The following is a 27143-nucleotide window of genomic DNA, read 5'->3' on the forward strand; positions in this document are numbered from 1 at the left end:
TTTTTTTTACTTGGGTATTACTTGTGCAATCCTTATCACATTTCTAAATTAATACACATTTTTAAAGTCAAAGTATTTAAAATGAAGCTTCTGGAGAATGCGGGCATCGATCCCGCTACCTCTCGCATGCTAAGCGAGCGCTCTACCATTTGAGCTAATTCCCCGTCCCATACCAAGCTACTTGTGCCAAGATTCCTTGCAGCGCAACAAAGTCTCCACTAGTGTGGGAAGGAGATAGTGTTTCAATTCTCTATTACAGACACTAAATTGCCCATTAAGATTCATTCTGTCTCCCGGTAAGGCTATGAAACGTTACATTGCGGAAGCTGTGTTTATTTAAATAGCTATTGCACTTGTAAGCATACAGTGCTTACAATTCGTGATGAGGCGTTGAAGGGCATTATGTTCAGTAGCACTACTCTGTGGCAAACAAGGCCATATTTTTTTAAAATATGTCTTAAAAGGCAGCAGTTATGAAAAATAAAAGCAGAGCAACACACAGATGTCAATTAGGCTTGTGTAATGAAACTCACGTTCAATCAGTCCTGCGTTTTTCCCAGTCGCGCTAAGGATGGTGAGGCCTATACACTTTAATTTAGAAACTATACACCCTAGCAGTACTTAAGCAAATGGCTTTAACTTAATCAAAGGCGAGACCTATTGCATTTTCAATGCTTGTTTTTCTGGGAGATGCATGGGGTTGGGGGCGGAGGGGGGCTTGGTGAGGGGCATAGTGCCTCTTAGATAGCTCTCAGCATGAGGTCCTGCCCCCTCCTCACACTGTGGCATTCATTTGTAAGTTGGCAGGTATGCAACAGACAGGCAAGACCTAAAAAAAAAGTGAATACATGGTTATTTCAACTGAACTACTTCTCCCCATTCTGTTGCTTCTCCATCGCACCAGGACACCCTTCTTCAGTAACAGCTAAACTTTATAAAAGTCAAATCAAATTGTATCAGAATGTCCACGGCGCTGGCGCTGTCCCTAAGAACTGACTATGTCCCTTGAGAAGAGTACCTTTTACACTCCTGAGCTGGGTATGCCCCTCGGGACCTTGGTGACATGGCAGTGTCCACCTATTACTTAACCACATCACCCTGTTGTCGTTTTTTATAAAATTAATTTTATATTTAATGCATCGCAAATAAAAGCTTGAATAATCCAAATGCTGTTTCTGAGGTGCAAAAAAAAATCCACATTTGACCATAATCGGCTTACGAAAACTCTGATTGTTGAGCAAAGTAAGGGCTGACTGAAACTGCAATTATGGCAGGGCGATCTGATAAAGTTGATAAACTTTATAAAATCACGAAATTGCACTGTGTCACTTTCCCACTGTTTCACCTGCGGGCAAAATTTGCCTCTAAAATTCGTCTCATGCTTATCAAAACTCCGCCTTCATGCATGCAGCGCCCCTTCTGAAGGGGGAAGGATGAGTGCGGGCACTTTTTATGGCTCATCACAGAAAGGCTCCTATAGCTCACACGTGACGTCTAAATTTGACTCCTCCTTCGAATGAGAGCAGTACCTCTCAGATGCGGTCATTTTGTCCAGATTACATTTTTCCCCTTTGCATTTTGGTACTTGTAGTCCTGTAGTGTGTAACGGTAGCAACTAAAGAAGGATGGGATAAAGAGCTTTGCTGAATGGTGCTTGCCACTGGTGTAAAACCGGTCTGCAAAGCAGATGAGTGTACACCCCCCACCCTCCTCCATTCACATGGCTGCGGATGTCTCTATGCCACCGGCGCAACTATGTTTCAGTCCTAGGTGGCGTGCATTTTGCAAACTTTTGCAAAGTTGTACATTTCTGGTTGCACTACAAATTAAACAGAATTCTTCAGCAGTTAAGTAGTCCTGTGCCTTGCGTGAAACTTTCAGCCTGTGCTGACATTTACCTCACACGTCCAATGTTAGGATGCAAACTACACAACCCAAAATGCAAAGTCGTTGATTAAATAACAAGACCTAGCTGATGGCATCAACGCCCTCGCCCCGCCCCCCCCCCAGGATGAGACTACAGCTCCCAGAATCCAACAGAAGGGACTTAAAATTCCAGGTCTAGGACATAATATTCCAGTGAAATTAACTCTATCGTCTGGTTACCACTCCCAATAACGACTAGTGAGGTGTTACAATAGTGCAGCCAATACCCCTCCCGAGTCCCCCCAAATCTTCCATCCCCATCACATCTCCTACCCCCAGCAAAATTAACAGCTGAGCTACATGTGGCTCATCGAGAATGTGGCATAACAGCCAAAGCTGCCATCTTTGGTACCGCAAAAGGAGGTTCCAGTCTCTGCGTCGGCTCAATATCCTATGATTCTGGGCAAATCACTTAATGTCCAGGTGCCAATGTCCACAAAATCGAACGTGTCCTTGTGTAATGTAACTGACGCTCATGTAAAGCGCTCCAATACTTTAGGTTCGAGTTTGCGCTCTATTAAGCTGCAAAAGTAAAACAAGCATCAGACCTGTGTATAATTTACAACATCAGTAAGCGCCTAGAATCCCTGCTGTGTCTGCCACGGAGCTATCCAAGCAGTTGTGAGGCATGCACCCCCTCGCATAAACAGTGATAAACAGAGGCGCTTGCCGGAAGGTGCCTCGGCTCTGTCAGCACGTCAGACGCATCTCATTGCCACCCTAGGACCCCCACAGATGACACAGAGTGTCCCCAGAATAAATGAAGCTCGGCTGACTCTAATAAGTGACATTGCGCCTCGAATCAAAAGACGTCATCTGGGCACAGACGTGCTGCAGAGAGTTACCGTGTGTTTAGGCGGTGGCCAATGGGTGTGTTATTGTGTTGGGGGGAGTCTCGGGTGATGGATCCTGTCAGAAATGAGGCCAGACACGCTGTGATATATGTATTTCATTCGCAGCCAGAGCTCTTTACTGTATTATGTTCATTGCTTGCGCCTCGTCCATGTGCCGCGAAGCTCGACGCTAGGCGCGAGATCTGGGGCTCACATCCAGTGTGTGATGTTCCTTCTCTTTTCGCCAGGCTCAAGCTGTTGAGATGGGCTGCCGGCTGAGCAAGCCCCCCAAGCAGGAGGCCCCTGCCCGGGGAACATCTACTCCACCATGAAGAGGACTCAGGTGGAAACAAAGACCGACGTGGCCTGCGAGTACTGCTTCATGAACTTCACGACACTAGACACAGGTGAGTGAGGGGGCCGGGGGGGGGGGGGCAGGGTGGGCTGCATGGTGCACTCTTGGCTTCAGAAGTATTGGGCGACAGCCGACAGGAGTAAAGCACAATTCAGAAGTAAGGGGATGATGCAAATAGGTTTCTTCCAAAGATGGGCTCTTGAAACCCTTGAATAGAGTAGTAAGTCCAGGGAGACCACCATTTGCAACAAGAAGTACACACATGAATACCAGTGGCAATCCCCCCGCCCCCATGTCCTTGGCCCCATTTGCGCTCACTCTCCCCAGCTGTAAATAAAGCCCGCTAACGGTAATGGGTGGAGTCTGGGGGCCGAAGTGAGCTTTTTTTTTTTCAAGAGTTCACCCTACTCTGGTGACCCTGCACCCCAAGGACTGGCTCAGAATGGCGAAAGAAAACAACCAGGAGCTTAGTGGCCAAATGCCCGCCCGGGAGATTAAACAAGTGCGTCCCTCCCGAAAACGAAACAAATGAAGAGGATTGCATGACAGAGGATCGCGCCGGAGCTTATCTTTATTGGGCCATGTGTTTGAAACACATGACCCCATGAAGATAACAAATGGCTTACGACAGCCGTAATGCAGGCGAGGCCATCCAAGTGGTACAGCCAAAAAAAGAGAAAAGTGTTCGTCACACTAACCTCTTTCCCAATGGCCGGCACCCGTTTAGCATAAACAGTGACGCTGGCCAATGGGAAAGAGGGGCAGGGCTTAAAGCCCGCTAGTGAAAGCTCCTCAGATCATAAGATCTCGCCAGCGAGACTGCGTATGTGCGCAGTCTTACGCTAGGCTTCGACCTAAAAAAAAGAGTGACGTGGGAGCCAAACAATGATAAGTAAAGCTAAGTAATGGGTGGGCTTTAAGCCCCTGTAAGATTTTTTCTTTTTTTAGAAAACTAGCTTTTGTAGAGAACGCATGCACGCTGTAAAAATATGGGTTCTGCCCCAGCGCATGCCACGTGAGTTTTCAGTTCTAAGTCTTCGTACAGTTCAGCTATGACGACAATTAGCTCAGACTGGCGCCAGGACTTTTCTTTTCCTCTTTTCACTCTAGAATCGGTCTACAAATTATTGCGTAGAGGGAAGCTGGACTATAAAAGAGAATAGCAGAGGCATGGTCGAGGTCCTCGAAGGAAACCCCTATTGCTGAATAATTGTATTTTAACTGGTTTGAAATGTTGGAAGTTTCATGCTCTCTCTGCAGCGCGATTAAAACAGCTATTTGTGTTCAAGTTTGGGAACAGTTTCCTAATTTATTTTATATTCTGTAATGAAGAACTCCAGTGTACATCTTTGAGAATTCAAATAATTTGTAATGTAAACAGTTTTGAAACTGGTATATGTATTCAAAATGTATGGATTGGAGAATGCTGGAGTCGATCCTGCTACCTCTCGCGTGCAAAGGGAGAGGTCTACCATCTGAGCTAATTCCCCGCCTAAATCACGGTTGTGCCAAAGCGAACACATTCAAGCTCAATATAGACTCCAATTTCATAGGAGATTTTGTTCTTTGCGACCCCTTCCTTCTTTCCACCTCGTCAGAATAAACAATTCCTCGTCAGACCAGAGATAGTCCTACCTCATTATATCCAACAGAAAAACTATGCTCGCATTTCTACTTGCAAAACAAAAATAAAATCAAAAGAAGTAACATTGCACATTAACACCAATTCATCTCATGTTAAGACAAAGAACATGTGTTATCCTGTGGCAGCTTTTTATAGCTCATCAGAAACTAACAGATTTCTTTCAGCTCATCAAAACCTTAATCAGAAAAGCGCTACTCGAAGGAATGCGCCTACAGCGCATGCGCCCTAAACAGGCCACGCTTCATGGCTTCAACCTCGTCAATATAGAGAATTGAGCATCTGTGCTCGTTATACGAGGCCTATCTTGTAGTGTAGTTCCTATATTCCCAATAGGCTCTGCGCATTGGAATAACATAAACAGCAGTTTAGACGTAGGACTGAGGTCATCTAGGTCTCTACTGACTATGTTAGACTTAATTAGTTTTGCCAGCTAGCTCAGAGGTCACTAGAAACTTTCTCGAATGTTCAGGAAGGAGTTAACTTTCCTGATTAGACAAGAAGGGATTCGTTTCTGACAACCGCATAAACATGACAACTTTGCTCCATAAGAATAAAGAGTATATCTCTAGAGTCGTGTGAAAACAATAGACAGATATTTCACTCAGTCAATCGTGCATGCTTGATTTCACCAGGAGTGCAGAGAAATAGAGAGACGGGCGTTTTCAATAAAAGGTGTTATTTATTGAGCAGTCTTATTTCTCATGCAAGAGAAAAGAATTGCCACAGATGCAATACTTATCATGAAGTAAAGTGCGTACAGTAAAAGGAGTATTATGAAATAATACTGTAAAAGCACTGATATGGTTTCTGAGCCATATGATACTTTAAAACAGATAAAATATATACATACATAAAATCATTGACTAAACGTACTCAACTGGTGCTTCTAAGGTACGCCTACGCCAGTGTACCTGACCTAAGCCTAATACGTGGGAAGGAGTAAGTAAGTTGCAGTTTAAGTTAAGTTGGTTTTTGCCAAGAATCTGAATCAAGAATTCTCTCAAGGTTTTAATCAGCTCCGTACCTTGGTTCTAGAATGAAGGAGGTCTTGTATCTCTCTCTCGGGACTCGATCTCCCAGCAACCCGCAAGGGTGACTGGAAACACTGGAGCTGGAATTTCTCGGCTGGAGAAAAGACAGCGTCTTTCTCAGTGCGTCAAATGGGAGGGTCAGCTTCCTTCGGCACTCGCATCAGCTGGGCGTCGGGCAAGTAGATAGCCGCTCTGCTCCAAACCACCGTGTGTTTGCTTAAGGCAACATTGGTATATTTATACCTGGAAGGTGCCGGGTTTGACGTAAGGTTGGACATAAGACGTCACTAAGAACTAACAGTTCTTTCTGGACTCCAGGAGTTCTTGTTCAAATCAAAACAAAAGCAGGGGGATTTCCCGGGCTGCTGGAGGCTTGGTTTGTTTAAAGAACGCGTTGTACTTTCTAAGAGTCTATGGGAGTAGCCTTGCCGTATTTGGACTGCAATGGCTGTTACTAAATATGGACATGATTCTTATGCCTTTATAAGGATATGTTCTGTTATAACCACATAAGGACATGAATCGGGGATATCTAATTAGGGTCCTAGATAGATTCACAACAATCTCACCACCGTACATTGAACGAGTGGTCAGGGACATGTTCAGTTCTTCAGGGTCGGATTGGTAAGGGGGCACTCGGGCAATGACAGAGGGGCCGCTTTCGAAGTTCCAGCTGTGGGCTGCTTTTTTGGCAGCCTGGGGGTCGATTTGGGCTGTGTCTGGTTTGTTCAGATGTCACCAGCATCCCAGTGGAGCCCTGAATGGCCTTTCTGGAGGCAGATGGGCGTCAATTACCTCCCTTTTATCAAGGGGCAGAGGTGTCACTCCCTTTCTCTCGCTGGGCCGGCAGGCCAATTAATGTGTGCATACTGAGCGGGGGCCGGGGGCCTGAGCAAAAATGGCCTCACATGTTTTCAGGTGTTTATAATACTTCACCGAATCATTGTTTTGAGGAAAGGCAATTTGCAAATGTGGGCCAATTTTTTTTGGGGTGCCCGGGCCGATTTCTAATCCCAATCCAACCCTGCAGCTCTTCCATTCACAGATAAAGAACACAGTCTCCCTTTAAGAATTTTCCATCGATTTGAAATATTTTCCAGTTGACAGCAATTACAAAAAGAATGAATGCTTAAATGCGTAGGTATCAAACCACGTCTTAAGGCTGGCTTGCTTCCAAATCCTAGTTACTCAATGGCACTCGGGGTGTTGCAACTTGTAGGTCCATATACACTTCCCCCCACTATTGGTATGATCCATACCGATAGTGTGGAAAGTGAAACTTAAGGTCATTGGCATCTAGCCTGGTGCTGGCTGAAAAAACACATCTGGCAGAAACTCAACTTGCTGATTTATGGCCAGTTGGAAGCTGACAGCAGATATATGTCTTTCCTGGTTTACAGCCACCAGATCTACTTTTTAAGACACTGAGGAAATATGCCCAGTTTAAAGCATCTTTAAAAAGTTGCAAACCATTGGTAATATTAGAACTAATTAATAATGTGGGCCACTCCACATGTATATACATATATATTGAGAGGGCCATTGTTCCAGCGTCCTGCTCTTACCCTTTTTTGGTGCTGTCACGTCTTTAGGAAGGAGTATTAGCCACACTGCCCTGTGCCTACTTGGACTAGCTGGTACTTGGCATGGTCACAAAATCTACAGCAGACGGGGTTCAGGATACATGGTTTGTGAAGGGCTTGAGAAGTGATTTTGAGGTGAGGCATTGCATAGCTAACAACATCTACCAAAATTCTTAGTTTTCTGGGTCATAACCAGGGCATTAAGTGGGCCGTGGTCCAGCGGGTGCTGAGCACCAGAAATTCTAAAAAGCAGATGCTGAGACGTGTCCCTATTGGGCTTTCCGTTCTTGCCCTCACCCCCAGGGTGACCAAAAAAAATCTTAACTCTGCAGCAGTACCACCCATCACTGCCTTTGATGTAACTTCAGAGAGATAGTACTTTCAGTCTCATCATTTCAGAACGGAAGCATTTTTAATATTATATACAACAAAGCCATAGTTGTTGCTTATTTTTCTTATGCAACTAACAACCATTGATAAAGCCAATTGTCCTGGCTTCTTGTTGGTGTAATGTCACTTGTGTTATATACCTGGATGCAATGACAGAAGCAGCACAATACTAGTTGGGCTGCACACTATGCTAAGCACAGATTTTTAGCTTATGTGTTTATAAACCACGCCCTTAATTAAATCGGCCACGCCCCTTTGAGAGAACCCCCAGTTTTTTTCATTCCACTTAAAGCCATGGTCATAACCATAATATTATTTTCATTTTTTTTATTAAAGGTAAGAAGTGTATGCGTTTGTTTATTATGTATAATACACAGTGATGGTCTCCAATAGGTAGTTATGGTTCAGCCTCACTTTCCATTGAAAAGGCATTTTTTGAGTTACCTATAACTTTTGACCCCATGGAAGGATTACCACGAAACCTGTCAGTCTACTAACTGTCAGCTAAGCTTCTGCGTGCTATGATTCATAAACATCTGTCCACAGGTAAAAAAAAGTTAAGGAGGGGCAAAAAAAACAAGTGTCCCACTGGAAGTTTTCGGAAATGTCTAGGTTTAGTGAATGCGAGATAGGTCTGTTTCCCTTGGGAGCAGCGTCCCTTCAATGCACTGAATGGAACAATTTCTTTGGATTTATTCAATAAAAATTTCTTCAGTTTGATTCATACGTTGTATGTTTTATTCTTTGTGAGTGATTTTCATGCTTCACATTATTACTTCATAACATCCCGCGAGGAGAGCACTGAACGAAGCACTATCGTCAAACGGCGATGGTAGTTCTGATACTTTTGCACCTCCGAAAACGAACTTTCACGCATTTGTGACAGGAACAAGTCCCATGATGAAGGGCAAATGCCCGAAATGCATTGGGCAGATAAAGAAAATAAACTCGATCATGTTATGAAGTAATAATGTGAAGCATGAAAATCACTCACAAAGAATAAAACATACAACGTATTAATCAAACTGAAGACATTTTTATTGAATAAATCCAAAGAAATTGTTCCATTGAGTGCATTGAAGGGACGCTGCTCCCAAGGGAAACAGCGCTATCTCGCATTTTTCACCCTGAGCACAGGGGGTTTTACTTCAAAGCACCACCCACCATAGAAACGTACTTCATCCTAATCAAACTTGAGTGCGATTTCCACATTCCACTTGTTAGGTTTAGTGAATCTCTCATGGGAGGGCTTCGCGTGGAAGGAATTTTGCATCCGTCTTTGCAAGATGCACAGGACCCACTGAGGAACAGGAAACTTGACACAGCTTTATATATACTTTTGACGATGATTCATCGGATGAACTGAATAAAACCCTGATGAAATCCATTTTCGGGGCGAAACACATTGGCTGGCCTGATGTTGGAGTATTACTGAATGATTCTATAAAAGAAAACTTTGGTTGGAAACAGAGACGTTTTAAGGCATGGGCAAAGTGGGCTCTGGTCCAGGGCCCCAGCCTTTCAGGGGGCCCCTGATAGAGCCAGCTCTGTTCTGCGGAGAGTCTTGCCCTGATGACCTTGAATAATTATTAAACAGATTTTTGTAAATAGCGTTTTCCTTTAATTTATTTTTGTATTCAAGTCTTTTTATTTCAGCCCCGCAAGCGGGGTTATCTTAATAGTGACATGAACACAGCGGTAAGCCTACAACCCTGCTAGGGCCGGCCGCGTCAAACAAAATGCATGGAGGCAAAGCAGGAATGTACAGTTATGTTTAATTTATTTTTAATGTGGGTAATGTGTGAGAGTCTATCACAGACATTTTGCAGACAAATGTTTTGTTTATATTTCATGCAACATCCATAAAAAAGTTTATTTTAGATCAATACCGGAGCGCGCATTATTGAAATGGGAGGGTGTCACAGAGATTATTTACAGTAATGTTACTGAGCTGCTGCTGTGTTATAATATTGAAAACAGGTCACTATCCCTGAATATTAGATGTAAACACATTTAGAATTTGGACCAATGTGGCTGTGTACTGTCAGTGACCTGGCCAAAGAGAGCATAAAAGAACTGAAACGGGATCATAAAATCAAAGCTGTTCTGGACAGGGGCCCCCAAAATACATTTTGCCCAGGGCCCCAAAAATCTTTAAAATGTCCCTGGTTGGAAACACAATTTCATGGCTCCTACTTTATAGATTGTTTGAAGCATTGTGTTTTACATGGAAACATTTTATTAAGTAAATGCTTCAATATCAACACCTTGAACCTTCTACAAAAATATTTTTGGGACTCCTTGAACACTCCCTTTTAGTACAACATTTGTTTATTAAGTATTGTTTCGGAGCAGTAAGGCCGGTAAGGTAAGCAGTAAGGTTGAGTGCAGTATTTGTTGACAATGTACAATAACACCTGTGCGGCTGTCCTTTTTTCTTCTCATATGGCCATAAAAATGCTGGCGATATGAGTAAAATACTGGCCAGGTGGCAATCCTACCAAGAGCCCCCTGGCATTACAGAAGTACTCCATGACTGGTGAAAATAATTTTAAAACTCTCCGAAAACTTCTTTTTCTAGTCTTTTTTCCATTAAATTGTAGTTTTAACACTTGATATGTGTAAATGTTTTAACTAGGGAGCCTAAAATTATAGCTGTGTCCAGGGGCCGAAAAATCTTTAAGATCGTTTTTGGCTTCTGCCTTAACCGCCCCCCCGCCCCCCCCCCCCCCCCCCCTCCCCCCTTACACATGGCACGTGGGTTGCAGCCCCGCTTTGATGGAGACTAACAGACCTGCGACAGAACTTCCCTCGTTTCATTCTGTAACTGTTCTAAAATGTTTGTGTACATGGAAGCTGGACTACGAAAGAGAATAGCCGAGACAGGGTCGTGGTTATGCAAATAAAATCCTAGTGCTGAAAATGTAAATTGAAACTGATATAAACATTTACAGAGCTTCGTACCCTTGCTTTTGTTTGCTTCTAACTGTACATGTCCAAGAAATCAAATGCTTCCTAAATTATATTTTTTTTAAATGGAAACGCTTTCAAAATAATTCATGTGGAGAATGCGGGCATCGATTCCGCTACCTCTCGCATGCTAAGCGAGCGCTCTACCATCTGAGCTAATTCCCCGCCTGCATTTCTATTTCAGAAAGCTCAATGCAGGTGCTAATATTTTGGTGATTGTATTTGGCGTTTTTTGTCACGTTTTCCCTCTTTTCCGTGATGATAAACAGATCATCACCCGCCACCAGGCATCTTTTACACCTCCTGTAGCCCAACAGAAAACTATGCTGTCGCTTAATCCAGAACAAAAGTAAAGAAGTAAAAGTGCCAACTTGCATCAATTCTGACACCTGTTAAGACAAAGAACGTATACTGCCCTCGGTAGCTCTGTAGAATGATCACAAACTAACACATTTAATTTTCAACTAATCAAAACCTTAACCAGCGTCCAGCGGCTCGAAGGATGGGCACCTGCTACAGCGCATGCGCATTAGGCAGACGCTAAATCCAGTGACGAGCCTGAAGCCATGAAACACGGTCTGCCTAATGTGCATGCGCTGTAGCAGGTGCCCATCCTTCGAGCCGCTGGACGCTGGTTAAGGTTTTGATTAGTTGAAAATTAAATGTGTTAGTTTGTGATCATTCTACAGAGCTACCGAGGGCAGTATACGTTCTTTGTCTTAACAGGTGTCAGAATTGATGCAAGTTGGCACTTTTACTTCTTTACTTTTGTTCTGGATTAAGCGACAGCATAGTTTTCTGTTGGGCTACAGGAGGTGTAAAAGATGCCTGGTGGCGGGTGATGATCTGTTTATCATCACGGAAAAGAGGGAAAACGTGCTTAGCTCAGTATTCGAGCCTGTATCACCCGTATGTTGAGCGAGTGTCTTCAGAGACAATAACTTTTATTCGCAGAGAAGGAACAACTGTCTCCTTTCAAGAATTTTAGATCGATTGTAAAGATTTCTCATGTAACAACAATCACAACAAGAACTAACAAAGCTAATAGGTCTCGCCTTTGAGACTGATTAGCTTTACTAGTCGGATTTAGCTATGCTGCACATCAATAATTAAAAAAATAAAGAAATATATAAAAGTATTCGGCGGCCGTGCACATTATATTGCATGGCTGTGAATGAAGCAGGCACATGTTAATAAATACAAGTATTTGGCAGCCGTGCACATTATAGGTATTGCATGGCTGTGATTGAAGCAGGCACAAGTTAATAAATACAAGTATATGGCAGCCGTGCACATTATAGGTATGGCTGTGAATGGAGCAGGCGCCATGTTCACCTCTTCCATGCTCATGACGAGTTGAGATCGTCATGAGCCACGGCGCTCCGGTGCCCATGACGAGCTCAGCTCGTCATGAGCCGTGAAACGCTCGCATGCGGGGATAATTCCCCTGCTGTGCTGACCGTTCCACGGCAGGTAATGAACCTGTGACGAGCTGAGCTCGTCATGAGCACAGGAGCGCCGTGCCTCACGACGAGCTCAGCTCGTCATGAGCATGCGGGCGCTGTGCGCGTCCTTCCCCCCAGCACAGCGGGAAAATAACCCCCGCAGCGAAGGGGTTAATAAATACAAGTATTCGGCGGTCGTGCATATTATGGGTATTACACAGCTGTACATGAATCAGGCGTCATGTTAATAAGTAAGTAGTCCACAAGTGTAAGGAAACTGTAGTTGGCCAGTGCTCCAGGCCTAAAGACGCAAGTGATGTATCGGGAGCACTGGCCAATAAAAAGCCAAGAAATAAAAGTGATGTGCAAGTGATCCAATGGCAAGAGGCAGGCGGGATTACACTCAGTACAAATGATTAATGCAGGTTTTGCAGACAGCGCATACGCACTGATGCTCAACCTAAAAAAACCCCCACTAGGGATGGACACAGAAGCAAAATGGGGGAGACCGGCGGGTGGGTGGGGAAGCACGATGTGAAATGAGGGCGGGGGATGCAACAAGGTAGACAGAACCAACACGGGAGGGGAAGAGAAGAGAAGCAGACTGCGAGACAAAGCAACACATAGGGGAAGAGAATCACACAAACCCCTACCTCCTCAGACTGCAGGGGCCCGTGTCGTAAGCATGCCGGAACCCCCGCCCCCATCTTCCTAAGACATCCATCGATACATGCACCCGGGCAGTGAAAAGTACAGTCCCCGATCATTGAACATGCCCCGCTAGACACCTGAAGGGGGAGCACCCCGCACCGTGCCCAGCCCCAAATAAAACACACAAATACACAAAAAGCACACAACAAAACATTGTCTTAATATTATACGTGCCCCAGCTTCAGCGGCCCGCTACTATGCAGGCCGCCCGGCCGAGCTCCTCTACCATAATGGGGGAAGCAGGCACGAAGGGGGAAAACAGCTCACCTCAGATTCAGACGATCCTGGGCACGACCAACATCGAGGGAAGAAGGACGACAAAGAGGCCGCCTAGAGGGAGGGGGAAGCCTAAGTACCCCGACCCCCCCCCACACCCGGCCGAAAGTGACGAGCCTGCAGCTAGGAGCTGGCGACCTATAGGGCTGCTGCGCTTGCCATCTTGTGGCACTACGGGGTCCGCCCTCTTATGAGGGTCCCCTGAGGAGACGAGTCGGTCGGCCCGCATAGAGGTGAGCGAGTCAAAAAATGACACTTATCAGCCACTAAATGGGTATCAATTTGTCTTTCCTTTATAACCTCAAATGTTAATTCTTTGAGCACGAGGGTAGAGCGAGGGTAGTAGGCAGACGCCATATAACTGCTTGGCTCGTTTTGGGTTTGAGGTTCCAAGAGAACCTCAAGATGAGCCCGAGCCTGATATCTGTCTCGAACCTGGCTCAAGATTTAAGTGACTCACCTACCTCTAGTGGGGCAGAGAATCACCTGACGAGAATGAGGAATACGTGGAAAAATGTGTCACAGAAGCGCACAAGGGAGACAGTTGTACTAAAAGGAAAAAAGTAACACCAAAAAATAAGAGAAATATAAGGACACAGAAATGTGCCATACTTCTAGGGAGGGACGGGAAAGTAAAGCCTACACAAGTCATCAATTAAGAAGCAAGCAAACAAAAGTGACAGGTACAACCGCTTCTTAAGTCTGACTTGCTAACAGTCCTGTGTTATAGCCAACAGCACTAGGCAGGTTGAGACTTGTAGTACCATATAGATAGTGGAAAAAGTGAAACTACAGGTCACAGCATGTAGACTGCATTGAATAACATGTATTGGCAAAAACAATAGGTCTCAGCAGTGCCCGCACTATCACAATTGTTAATGTGAATGTCTTTTAGATAATTTCCTGTAGTAGCCTGTAGGGTTTGTGAGGCAAGCTCCAATGTGGCAGGTAGCTTACAAAATGTAGTGGCCACCCGTGATAGGAAGGATTTTCCATTCATCTGAAATAACAACGTGATTGACAAGCAAAGATACTAACCAGAACAACTTTTTGCAGTAATAAAAAAAAATACAGTAATAATCATATATCATAGCTGAGAGATAGAACATTCCAATGAACAGTGTCAAGCAGTGGGGGCAAGTGGGAGAAGGAAAGAAGCATTAGTCCATACAGAATCAACTGCAGAGGCAGCAAATGGCAAGTGTATGGGTGGGCTGAAGCCCACAAAGTACACACAACATGTCTTTTTTTGAGACAGTGCATTCGCGCCGTCTAGAGCTGAGACCTAAAAATGGGGGTATCTGTACATCCCATGAAATTCAAAACATCCACATATTGCTAAGGGTTGCAGGTGTCACACTTAGCTTCTCAAACCCCAAGGGATATATCTGCTTCACTGCTTGCAGAGCTGTAGTTTCATACTAGCAACCTCTTGCTCTCTGGATAAAAGCAGTGAGGTGGATAACTTTTAAAAGATTGCCCTGTAGAGCAAACCTGATTCCGTCTGACAACCTCAGGTGTCCAATCAAATCAAACCGCTTACCAAACCACTTTTATCTAGAAAGAATCTAAAAACGTGGCTTTTTAATCAATAATTGGCTCCTCCACTCCACTCCCTCCGCTATCTATGCGCCAGGACACTCTAGTTTGAGTAGCTGTGCGCTTTATTAAATACAGTATTTCATTTCATTTCAAAGGCTCATGGGCATGCAATCTAAAAAGACTGCAGCTAGCCTTGATGACCATGTTGCTGGAGGCTCTGGGACCAACCTACAGGGAGCAGTGAGACGTCCCACGTACTAAACTGATGCTAGGTTATTAAAGTTCTAGCAGGCAATTGTAAATCCCAGGTGACTTTTCTAACTGCAGAAAAATGCATACAAAGTATTACGATGAAGTTGAACAATATTGGCATCATGTTTTAAAGAGAGCAGGGAGCTCTGTCCGTAGGTCTGTACTAATCATTATCCAAGTGCTGGAGAGATGATGTAACGTAATGCCTAGAGCTGCCGACTTTGGAGCTGGGGAAACAGGTTTCAATCTCGGCGTCGGCTCAACATCTTGTGTTTCTGGTCAAATCACTTACTCTCCCCGGGGCTACCAAGAAAGGTATGTATCCTTGTGTAATGTAACTGGTGCTCATGTAAAGAACTGCAATCCCTTTGGGTTGAGTTAGTGCTTTAAAAAAACTGCACAAAAAAACCTAGCGAAAGACCGAGAGAGGATGTAACAATAGACAGTGAAAGAACAAGTGAGAGAGCAACATAGAGGGATTGCAAGAGACATAGAGAAATACCGAGGCCGCACGTGCAGAAAACAAAGAACAGTGCGAATAAAAACAGTAGCACTCGTGAAAAGTGACCTTCAAGTAATGAAAAAGTAGTCCCGAAATAAATGCCTTACAATGGTCCCTGTGTATGTTTAGCAGTAATTGGTCACTGCTCTCAGGGAGGGCTAAAGACAGGAAGAGGCATGAGGCATGCATGCCATGGGCAAAGGGGGAGATTAAATAATGGCGTGACGAGGGAGCCAGCAAATGGCAAGCCTAAGGGCGGGCTAAAGCCCACAAAGAACATACAACGGGTCTCTTTTCGAGACAGCACATACACGCCGTTTTAAGGTGAGGTCTAAAAAAACACATCTGGCAGAAACTCATCCTGAAGACCTGTGGTGAGTTGACAGCTGATAACACACAGAAATCATTCACATATATGTATATTCACTTGAAAAAACACAGTTAAAGTGGCATAATAATTAGGTGATGGAATGAGATAACAACAATAACAACTACTGAAATATGCCAGTTATAGCTTAGTGAACGAACGATAACTTGCAAACACATTATGCGTTGCTTATGACTGAGTGGTTTATAGATTGTAACCAGAACCTTGTGATGGCAATATCGGACCATATTATATATGTTGGTTTCTATGTATTTTTTTTATCTTATGTTTATTTTGGGGCAGATAGCTTGAATAAATTCATTTTTCTGAAACAGGGAAATGCTGATTGAAAATAGCAAGAGGAATACTAGGCTCTAATCTCTGTAGAGCGACGTGATCTTTTTAAGATACTTTAAGCTGTTGGTGCAACTAACAATGGAAAATAAATAGAATTACAATGCTTACAATTTTGCTTACAAATTTGCTTGCTTTTCATGAATAGAAAGTTGATTTAAGAAATGACAATGGTAAAACGGCGCAGAGAGGGATGGAGAAAGTGGATATGGAAAATATTTTCTATATTTCACAGATATCCATGAAATATTTCCATATTTCAAAAATCCCCGAAGAGCCGAACAATTTAATAAATAATAAACATGAAATCAGGCAATATATGCATCTCTAATTTTGTTATTACATTCTAATGTTAATATCCCTAACACTCTGTAAGAAGACAGTGAAATGAATGCTCTAATAGGTAACTACAGGTGAGCTGTGATGTTATGAAGCAGCCCCTCCCCCGTCCAAGTGCCATTAGACCCTCACGGGTGAGTAGCCGCGCTTTACAAACCCTGATTGATTGATGATGCTTACTGCCAGTGCCAACAGACAGGGTGAAAAACAGGTCACGGTGTACAATTACAACTTCTGCTTAAACAGTTAAAGAAAAGTAATCTGTTGAGAAAATAAAGAAAAAAGAGGAGACATCTATGTCACCAATTTTGATTTTTGAACAACTAGCATTTATTACACCAAACCAGGACTCTCTCTGTATGCTTCAATGGCTGCAGTACTACAACCATTTTAACCCCTTCACTGCTGGGGCTATTCCCCTGCTGTGCTGGGGGGCGGGGGCGCGTACAGCGCCCCGGTGCTCATGACGAGCTCAGCTCGTCATGAGCTACGGCGCTCCTGTGCTCATGACGAGCTGAGCTCGTCATGACCGTGCCTGTTTCAATGGAACGTTCAGCACAGCAGGGGAATCAGCCCAGCATGCGAGCGTTCCATTGAACGGGCGCGGTCATGACGAGCTCAGCTCGTCATGAGCACCGGAGCGCCGTAGCTCATGACGAGCTGAGCTCATCATGAGCACCTAAGGGGTTAAGGTGGCTTACATTAATCTGTCTATAACACGTTCTTGCAAAAAATTACTAGTTGGATTTTGGTTTATTTTCTCATTATAGGTTTCACATTTCTTCTAAATATCTGCAACAAAAGCAGTGGGGCAGCAAGAGGGGCGGGGGTCGATCCACCCCTGGCTGACCGAGTTTTGGGGGCGGTGGCCTACCCCGGCTCTTAACTGCACCCGTTGCAGGGTCGGTAAGCGCAGGAATTGCCAGCACCCCCCTCCCCCCTTATATTCGGCCACCGTGGGCAACAAATGCATGGACCACCATGGGCGGCAAGAGGCCTAGCTACGCCACTGAACAAAAGTACTTCAAATGAAAAAGGAAGGGCCAATGTGTCTTGGCTAAATGGTAATGGTGTGACCATGTTGTGCAAGTAATAAAATATCCTCTACTATACTACTATACAATAAAAGGATCTAGTAAATCTCCTCACCTCCAAATGCCAGTGTACAGCAAACCGGAAGTTCACAGCATCATTGTGTTGGGGCTTAGATGTTCCAGAAAACGTAAGACTTTGGTGGTTTATAAGTGGACAGAAATCTTCTGTGACAGGTTTCTATTAAGTGTACTCCTGTATCTGTACATACACAGTGGCACGTTCTAGATGGATATAGCTATGCGGGTTTTACTTTAGTCTGTTAGAGGACTCTGTGAGCCCCGTGTCTGGTACACGCTGGCATTTTTTGAGGTCCTGCATGAGTCAGAGAAGTCATGTATTCACAACCCATTTGAATATTTTTTATCTAAGATTAAAATACACATTTCAAGTGTCCTGAAGATGGCGGTTTCCATTACAGTTAATCCATCAGAATGTCTCAACAAGCATAACAAGGCTCATTTCTTGTCTCACCTGGTATTAGAAATCTGTGTGGCCTGGATACCCGATGTTTGTGAGGCAGTTGCAAATATGTGTATTTTTATACAAAACCGTTAAGACTCATAATTATTGGGGTTCTTTTGTGTGTGTCTTATGTCTTAAATAATTATGTGAGCTTATCATTTATGAGTCCTATGTGCACTTGAGTCAGTCCTAAATTTGCCCAGGGGAATTCTATTGTCTTTTCAATCATGCAATCAATCATAGTACTTGTAGAGCGCGCTACACACCAGTGAGGGTCTCAAGGCGCAGAGGGGAGGGGGGTGCTACTACTGCTCAAAGAGCCCGGTCTTGAGGAGTCTTCTGCAGGTGAGTAGGTCTTGGGTCTGCCGTATGTGGGTAGGGAGGGTGTTCCAGGTTTTGGCGGCGAGGCTGGAGAAGGATCTGCCGCCGGAGGTCGTTCGTTGGATGCGGGGGACAGCGGCGAGGGTAAGGACACCTATTCTCCAGACCCCACACAGGCACACTAGTCAGCCTGTGTGCACACAAGCACACCAGTCACTGTTCACTCAGAAAAGCACACCACTCACTGTGCACTCCCAAGGGCATACCACTCTCCCTACAACAACCCTACAAGCTCTCTCTCTACTCAAGGCACACTGCTCCCCGAACACTAATGGATACATCCATCCCTCTGAACTCACACTGCTATACCCCTCCTGCTGCAATCAATAAGATGCACCCTTCCCCTGCACTCACAAAGGCACACTGTCCACCCTATATGCACCGTCACCCTATACCGTACAAACACACAGCTCTACTCTCACTCCAACATGTTCATCCCTCCTTGCTGAACTTACATAGACACACCGTACCCACTGTACGTAGATAGCCTCACTCCTCCTAAGTAGATCACACAGCCACACCCCTCCTTGTTCAGTCACAAAGGTACCACCCTTCTCTTGCTTCTTAGACGCAGCACACCCCTCACCCTTCACTAAAAGATACCGCTCATCATGCTCTTACACAGACTCACAACTCAGCCTGTACTTACACAGGGACATACATACAGGTAGGCCCCTCGCCTTACACTCACAAAGGCACACCCCTTAGACTGCACACACACAGCCACACTCTTTCTCCAGCATTCATGCAGGCATACTGTTCACCCTGCGGTCACACAAGCACGCTATCGCTGTATACTCAAAAAGGCACACTGTGCACCCTGTAACCATCTCCTCACCCTGTACCCCCACTGGCATACTGTACTCCTTGGTTGTATGTCAGAACCATGCAAGGCATTACCATGCACGGCCTTACAACGCATTTTTACAACAACCAGTCTTTACCACTGCATTCCTTTACCACGCAAGTCTTTACAATGAACAAGTACTTTGCCTTTGGGGAAAGCGCTGGATCTTGCAGAGGTATAAATTACTAAAGAAAAAAGCTTAGACAGTGGAACTCTATATATATAGGTATAAATTACTATTCCAACTCCAGTCCGCGCAACAGTAGGGAATGCGTTGGCCTTCAAAGTCCAACCGCGCTTCCCCTATGGCAAGCCGTTGTAAAGGCTTGCGTGGTAAAGGAATGCAGTGGTAAAGACGGGTCATTGTAATGACCGCGTGGTAAAGGAATGCAGTGGTGAAGACGGGTCATTGTAATGACCGCGTGGTAAAGGAATGCAGTGGTAAAGACGGGTCATTGTAATGACCGCGTGGTAAAGGAATGCAGTGGTAAAGACGGGTCATTGTAATGACCGCGTGGTAAAGGAATGCAGTGGTGAAGACGGGTCATTGTAATGACCACGTTGCAAAAGCAGTATGTGGTTTAGACTTCGTTGTAAATGCTGTTTCCCGTACTCCTTGCCCTCAAACAGGCACACTGCTAAGCCTAAACTCATGCAGGTACCTTGCTGAACATAAATTCACATGGGCACAACTCTTACCCAGGGTCGGACTGGCCTATAAGGCTATCAGGCAGTGCCCGATGGGCTGATCTGACGGACTAGTGTGTAGGACATTTTTCTTTTTTAACATTTTTGGGCCGGTCTTATGGCCAGGTGGGCCGTTTTTTATTAGGTCTCGCCTGTCGATGCGCATGCGCATCGAGCTTGCGAGCCTATTGCGGCTTAAACAACCTTTAACTAAGAAGCAAGGAATCGTGGCGATTCCTTGCAGTGCCCGTGACTTTTAAGCTCAATGCGCATGTGCATTGAGCTTAAAAGCGCGTGCACAGCCGCAATCGCCGTCTGTTCCCTCAGCCGCATTCCTCCGACACCTTTTGAAGTGAAGCTTAGCTTCACTTCAAAGGCCCGGCTTCTTAACACCCACATGCCGCTCTCCCCGCTCCGCCCCCTCCCCTGCCCGCCTTGTGCATGTTGCATCATCACACAACTTCTCTTCATGCCGTTCCTGCTTGCAGCTACCCACCCCCTCCCCTGCCCGCCTTTTGCTTCTTAACACCCACATGCCGCTCTCCCCGCTCCGCCCCCTCCCCTGCCCGCCTTGTGCATGTTGCATCATCACACAACTTCTCTTCACGCCGTTCCTGCTTGCAGCTACCCACCCCCTCCCCTGCCCGCCTTGTGCATGTTGCATCATCACACAACTTCTCTTCACGCCGTTCCTGCTTGCAGCTACCCATCTTTCGCTCTTTAATTACCTCTGCTTTTAAGGTCTCACCCCAGCATAGACGAAGATAAGATAAGTAAGCCACTGTAAGCTACCGGTTTACCGCTGCTTGCACCCGGTTCACTGCTGGTGGCATCCGAGCAGGGCGACACTCGCCATTCATTGACGGTGCTCCCTCTCTGCGGTACCTACCCGACTCTGCTTAGCCAGGGCAGAGTTAAAGGCTTGCGCTTGACAGGGCACATTTGCCCTGTGCGTTCTTCAATGCCCGGGGCTTTCTTCAAGGGGTCTGCAGTACACAGTGCTCAGAAAAAAAACTGCTGTGTGGTGTGCTTTATGCAAATTACATGTTTGCAATGCACACATTGTCTTTACAAATATCTTTCTAGTTTCTGGCTTGTTTTCGTTGCTGTGGAGTCTACACGGTGTGAGATTGTGACTAGTGGTCATGCAGCAGAAAGCAGGACAATTTTCACTGAGTGCCAGTCTCCGCAGTCCATCTCGGCGCTCGTAAGTGACCTCATGTGTCCTTGCTTGAGGAGTTTTGTGATGGTAGTCTCTCAGTGACATGCGTTTGATGGTCTCTTCTTCCTGTCTCGCTTCTGTGTATATCTTTCCCGATGTCTGATGGCTCAGTGGCCTAATTTTCAAACTCAGGAATGTTTTTCCCAGTGCCACAGATTCACGTCTTAGTCAGATCGCTGACTCTTTAATTCTTATACCTCAATGTTCCTTTTTTTTAATCAACCTTATGTTTCATTGAACACCTATATTTTAAGCACCAAGATACCACAAAGGGGGGACATGTGCTTTACAATTACACATCACGTTGGCGTGTACAATTTTTTTCTCTCCACACTTCTCTTTTCTTCTCAGACTTTGCAGTCTCCTGCCTGTCCCAGATCCGTACCCTGCATCTGCCCCACTTTCTTTCTTGCTTGCATTTATTGCAGCTCTCTCCGCCCGTCCTTTCTTTACTCATTCGTTACTACCGTGATCTCTTGCTCTCCACCGCCTTTCACCCCCCACTCTAGTAATATCTACTTCTGTTCTCATTCTGTCTATGCTCCAGCACTCACTCACCCCCTCTCCCCATTCCTGCTCTAATTCTTCCTTCCCCCATTTCACTTTCGCTGCTCCCCTCTTCTCTTCCTTTCTCTCCTTTCCTCTTCCTCCTCTTGCCCACCTTCCTCTCCCTAATGCTTCTCCTCTTCTCCTCTTCTGCTCCTTTCTCTCTTGTCCTCTTCCTCCCCCCCCATCTTCCTTTTCTCTCTCCCACCGCCTTTCCTAGTTCCTCTTCCTGTGAATTCTTTGCATTCCTTCCCTGACTGTGCCGTCTGTCCTTGGACATTGTAGTTCTCTCAGCAGATGGACAACCAGTTTTGCAGTCCCCCAGCCCCAATACCAGAATCCTGTGGGGGAAATCCACACTAGGCTGCGTGATGTGGCTGATGCCCAGAGCCCTACCGGGGATTCAACCTGCCCCAGGATTTCCTCAGGAGTCTGAAGGGGACAATGCAGCGGCAGAGCTATTGCATTATTGATTGAGTGGTGATTCAGCCTTGTTTTTCCCTGTTGCCCAGATGTATATAATACACACAGGCATCTGTGAAATGCTGCCTTTCTCCCACGCTGCAGCTGTCTTTTATACAGTTATTATCGCATTGACCACAAGTGACCAGATCATTGCACTCCACAACACAATTCCCTTACACACCACAATTCCCCTATATACCACATACAGCCAGTCCCAGCCTCTTTCACTCTCTCTTCCAACTCTCTCCCCCCTCTCCATTTACTTACACAAATCTCGCAGATACCCCAAGCAGCAGTGCCCGCACTACCAATCCTTCTGTTATGCCACATCTCCCAGCTTACAGATTCGCACTTTCTTTTCCTATCAACGTTTCTGCCTCTTTCACTCTCTCTTACAACTCTCTCCCCCCTCTCCATTTACTTACACAAATCTCGCAGATACCACAAGCAGCAGTGCCCGCACTACCAAGCCTTCTGTTATCCCACATCTCTCAGCTTACATAGTCCTTCGCTCTTTCTTTTACTCTCCACGTTTCTGCCTCTTTCACTCTCTTCCAACTCTCTCCCCCCTCTCCATTTACTTACACAAATCTCGCAGATACCCCAAGCAGCAGTGCCCGCACTACCAATCCTTCTGTTATGCCACATCTCTCAGCTTACATATTCCTTCGCTCTTTCTTTTACTCTCCACGTTTCTGCCTCTTTCACTCTCTCTTCCAACTCTCTCCCCCCTCTCCATTTACTTACACAAATCTCGCAGATACCCCAAGCAGCAGTGCCCGCACTACCAATCCTTCTGTTATGCCACATCTCTCAGCTTACATATTCCTTCGCTCTTTCTTTTACTCTCCAAGTTTCTGCCTCTTTCACTCTCTCTTCCAACTCTCTCCCCCCTCTCCATTTTCTTACACAAATCTCGCAGATACCCCAAGCAGCAGTGCCCGCACTACCAATCCTTCTGTTATGCCACATCTCTCAGCTTACAGATTCCTTCGCTCTTTCTTTTACTCTCCACGTTTCTGCCTCTTTCACTCTCTCTTCCAACTCTCTCCCTCCTCTCCATTTACTTACACAAATCTCGCAGATACCCCAAGCAGCAGTGCCCGCACTACCAATCCTTCTGTTATGCCACATCTCTTAGCTTACAGATTCCTTCGCTCTTTCTTTTACTCTCCACGTTTCTGCCTCTTTCACTCTCTCTTCCAACTCTCTCCCCCCTCTCCATTTACTTACACAAATCTCGCAGATACCCCAAGCTGCCTCACTACCAATCCTTCTGTTATGCCACATCTCTCAGCTTACATATTCCTTCGCTCTTTCTTTTACTCTCCACGTTTCTGCCTCTTTCACTCTCTCTTCCAACTCTCTCCCCCCTCTCCATTTACTTACACAAATCTCGCAGAAACCCTAAGCAGCAGTGCCCGCACTACCAATCCTTCTGTTATGCCACATCTCTCAGCTTACATATTCCTTCGCTCTTTCTTTTACTCTCCACGTTTCTGCCTCTTTCACTCTCTCTTCCAACTCTCTCCCCCTCTCCATTTACTTACACAAATCTCGCAGATACCCCAAGCAGCAGTGCCCGCACTACCAATCCTTCTGTTATGCCACATCTCTCAGCTTACATATTCCTTCGCTCTTTCTTTTACTCTCCACGTTTCTGCCTCTTTCACTCTCTCTTCCAACTCTCTCCCCCCTCTCCATTTACTTACACAAATCTCGCAGATACCTCAAGCAGCAGTGCCCGCACTACCAATCCTTCTGTTATGCCACATCTCTCAGCTTACATATTCCTTCGCTCTTTCTTTTACTCTCCACGTTTCTGCCTCTTTCACTCTCTCTTCCAACTCTCTCCCCCCTCTCCATTTACTTACACAAATCTCGCAGAAACCCTAAGCAGCAGTGCCCGCACTACCAATCCTTCTGTTATGCCACATCTCTCAGCTTACATATTCCTTCGCTCTTTCTTTTACTCTCCACGTTTCTGCCTCTTTCACTCTCTCTTCCAACTCTCTCCCCCCTCTCCATTTACTTACACAAATCTCGCAGATACCCCAAGCAGCAGTGCCCGCACTACCAATCCTTCTGTTATGCCACATCTCTCAGCTTACAGATTCCTTCGCTCTTTCTTTTACTCTCCACGTTTCTGCCTCTTTCACTCTCTTCCAACTCTCTCCCCCCTCTCCATTTACTTACACAAATCTCGCAGATACCCCAAGCAGCAGTGCCCGCACTACCAATCCTTCTGTTATGCCACATCTCTCAGCTTACATATTCCTTCGCTCTTTCTTTTACTCTCCACGTTTCTGCCTCTTTCACTCTCTCTTCCAACTCTCTCCCCCCTCTCCATTTACTTACACAAATCTCGCAGATACCCCAAGCAGCAGTGCCCGCACTACCAATCCTTCTGTTATGCCACATCTCTCAGCTTACAGATTCGCACTTTCTTTTCCTCTCAACGATTCTGCCTCTTTCACTCTCTCTTACAACTCTCTCCCCCCTCTCCATTTACTTACACAAATCTCGCAGATACCCCAAGCAGCAGTGCCCGCACTACCAATCCTTCACACACGCAATGCCACTCACACACGCAACGCCACTCACACACGCTACGCCACTCACATACGCAACGCCACTCACACACGCAACGCCACTCACACACGCAACGCCACTCTTCCATTTGCAAAAAGAAAAATGTCTAACTATTCTATTGCGAGACCTATTGCATTTCCAATGCTTGTTGCTCTTTATTTCATATATATTACCATTTTTTTAGCTACCTGCTTCGTTAATGAGGGCCACTTTTATTTTGGTGCTCAGCCCTATTTTTTGTCCCGTTCGACCCTGCTTTTACCCTACCGGACAAGGGAAGGGTCCAGAATACAGAGTCCTCTGCATATGAGGCAGCTTGGGGTGGAATTGTTTTGACAGGGGAGAAAATGAATGAGAACATGAAGTATTCAAGAGTCCTATGTCACGTGAGAGTTAAGGTTGAGTGAGAGCAGAGAACAGAGTGGGCACAGTACAAGCTAAAACGCTACTTGGGAAAACATTGACTGCAGAAGAACACAGGAAGGAAGAGCACCGGATATGACGGAGAAGGCTGGGGCAGAGCTTGGAGAAGGCGGAACACTGGAAGGGACAACACAAGGCTTGAGAAAGCACAAGATGAGAAAGCACAAGATGGGAGAACACATGAGAGGAGAGAGCACATTAGAGGAGCACTAAGGGTGAAGAATTATTAAGGCTGTGAGAGATCACAGAATCGGTGAACACAGGAGAGGATAGAACAAAGGATGAGGAGAATACAGGAATGGAAGTGTCTTGTTAGATGGATCCCTTGCCTTCAGGTTTTCTTGGCAGTTGTGGCGTGGTACCCAAAGAGGAAAGGTTGGCGGATGATCAACGGAGGACTGCTTTGGGGATGGGTACAGGAAGGGAGAGCACGCCACAAAAAGAAGCAGTGGCGCAGCACAGGCCCCGCAGCACCCGCTGTGCGGGGGGCCGAGCTGCAGGGCCCCCCCCTCAGCACAGTACTCAGTCCTGAGAACTCCGGATTAAATCAGGAGCGGGGACCCCTCTATGTACCTTGCAGGGGGGCAACCTCAACTTTCGCTAAGCCACTGGAAAGAAGGGACAGTAGCAGCTGCTGCGCCGGTGTAGTGGTGAGGTGGGGTGGGGACTGGGGGGACGAGGGATGTCAGGGAGGTGGGGAGGAAGGAGGGGAAACGGATGCCAAAAGAAAAAGAAAAAAACGTAACATCCGCCTGCCGCCCAACGCTCTTCTCTGCCTCCTCTTCTCGCTGCAGCACAGCCTCCCCTCCAGACAATCCTGATGCTGCTTTCATGTTAGAAAGCAGTGTCCGGATTGGCATGACAGACTGGTAGCCTGTGCTTTGCTGTCTCAGCTAAGTGCGCATGTGGGTTTGGCCGGCCTGAGATGGTCAGCCAAACCCACATGCGCACTGATAGCAGTGCTGCCCACCACTCCCCCTCCTGACTGCCCCGCATAGTCCCGCCCCCAGGACACCGCACACACAAGTTGAAAAATAAAACGATAATAAGCTTGTTTTATTATCGATTTTTATTTCAACTTTTGAGGGTGGGGGGACGCTTGAGAGCAGTAGATAGTTGTGAGTCAAGGGTTGGAGAGCACATGGGAAAGGAAAGCACACGGTGAGTTCAAAGGATAGAAGAAAACAAATAGAGAGCAAAGGAAAGGAGAGAGTAAACAAGAAAACACTTGGTGAAAGGGCATATTACTGAGAGTGTGGACTTGGACAGGACAGGATGGAGCACATTGGCTAGGAGAGGGAGGGCTTGTTCGCAGGATGGAAAAGTGGAGAGGGGTGTGGCTTGAGCACAGAATGGGAGCAGGGTGGTGTAGAGCACATGATGGAAGAGCTATGAATGGAAGAGAGCACAGAGTGAGCGATCGTGGACTGGGGACCACAGGATAATCAAATATAAGAAGGAGAGCAGGGTCGGAGAGCGCGCGGTCAGATTGCACAGGGTGCAAGAGCACACAATGAGAGAGCAATGATGGGAGAACATGATGGGAGAGCACATGATGGGAGAGCACATGATGGTAGAGTACATGATGGTAGAGCACATGATGGGAGAGCACATGATGTGAGAGCACATGATATGAGATCATATAATGGGAGAGCCTATGATGGGAGAACATGATGGGAGAGCACATGATGGGAGAGCACATGATGGGAGAGCACATGATGGTAGAGTACATGATGGTAGAGCACATGATGGGAGAGCACATGATGTGAGAGCACATGATATGAGATCATATAATGGGAGAGCCTATGATGGGAGAGTAATGATGGGAGAGCACATGATGGGAGAGCGCATGATGGGAAAGCACATGATTGTGGAGTGCAGAGCAAATTGAAGATTGGCAAG

At 45.9% G+C, this 27143-nt stretch overlaps 1 protein-coding gene and 1 non-coding gene across 4 annotated transcripts in view; both read right to left on the reverse strand.

Moving 5' to 3' along the window:
- The window catches only part of LOC144791304 (diacylglycerol O-acyltransferase 2-like), a 310035-nt gene that overhangs the window by 238390 nt on the left and 44502 nt on the right, over positions 1-27143 (reverse strand). The window lies entirely within an intron of this gene.
- Positions 92-164, reverse strand: TRNAA-AGC (transfer RNA alanine (anticodon AGC)). The gene has a single exon. It is a non-coding gene; the product is annotated as a tRNA-Ala (tRNA).

The sequence above is a fragment of the Lissotriton helveticus genome, chromosome 11 (genome assembly GCF_964261635.1).
Source record: "Lissotriton helveticus chromosome 11, aLisHel1.1, whole genome shotgun sequence".
In the NCBI taxonomy this organism is placed as follows: domain Eukaryota; kingdom Metazoa; phylum Chordata; class Amphibia; order Caudata; family Salamandridae; genus Lissotriton; species Lissotriton helveticus.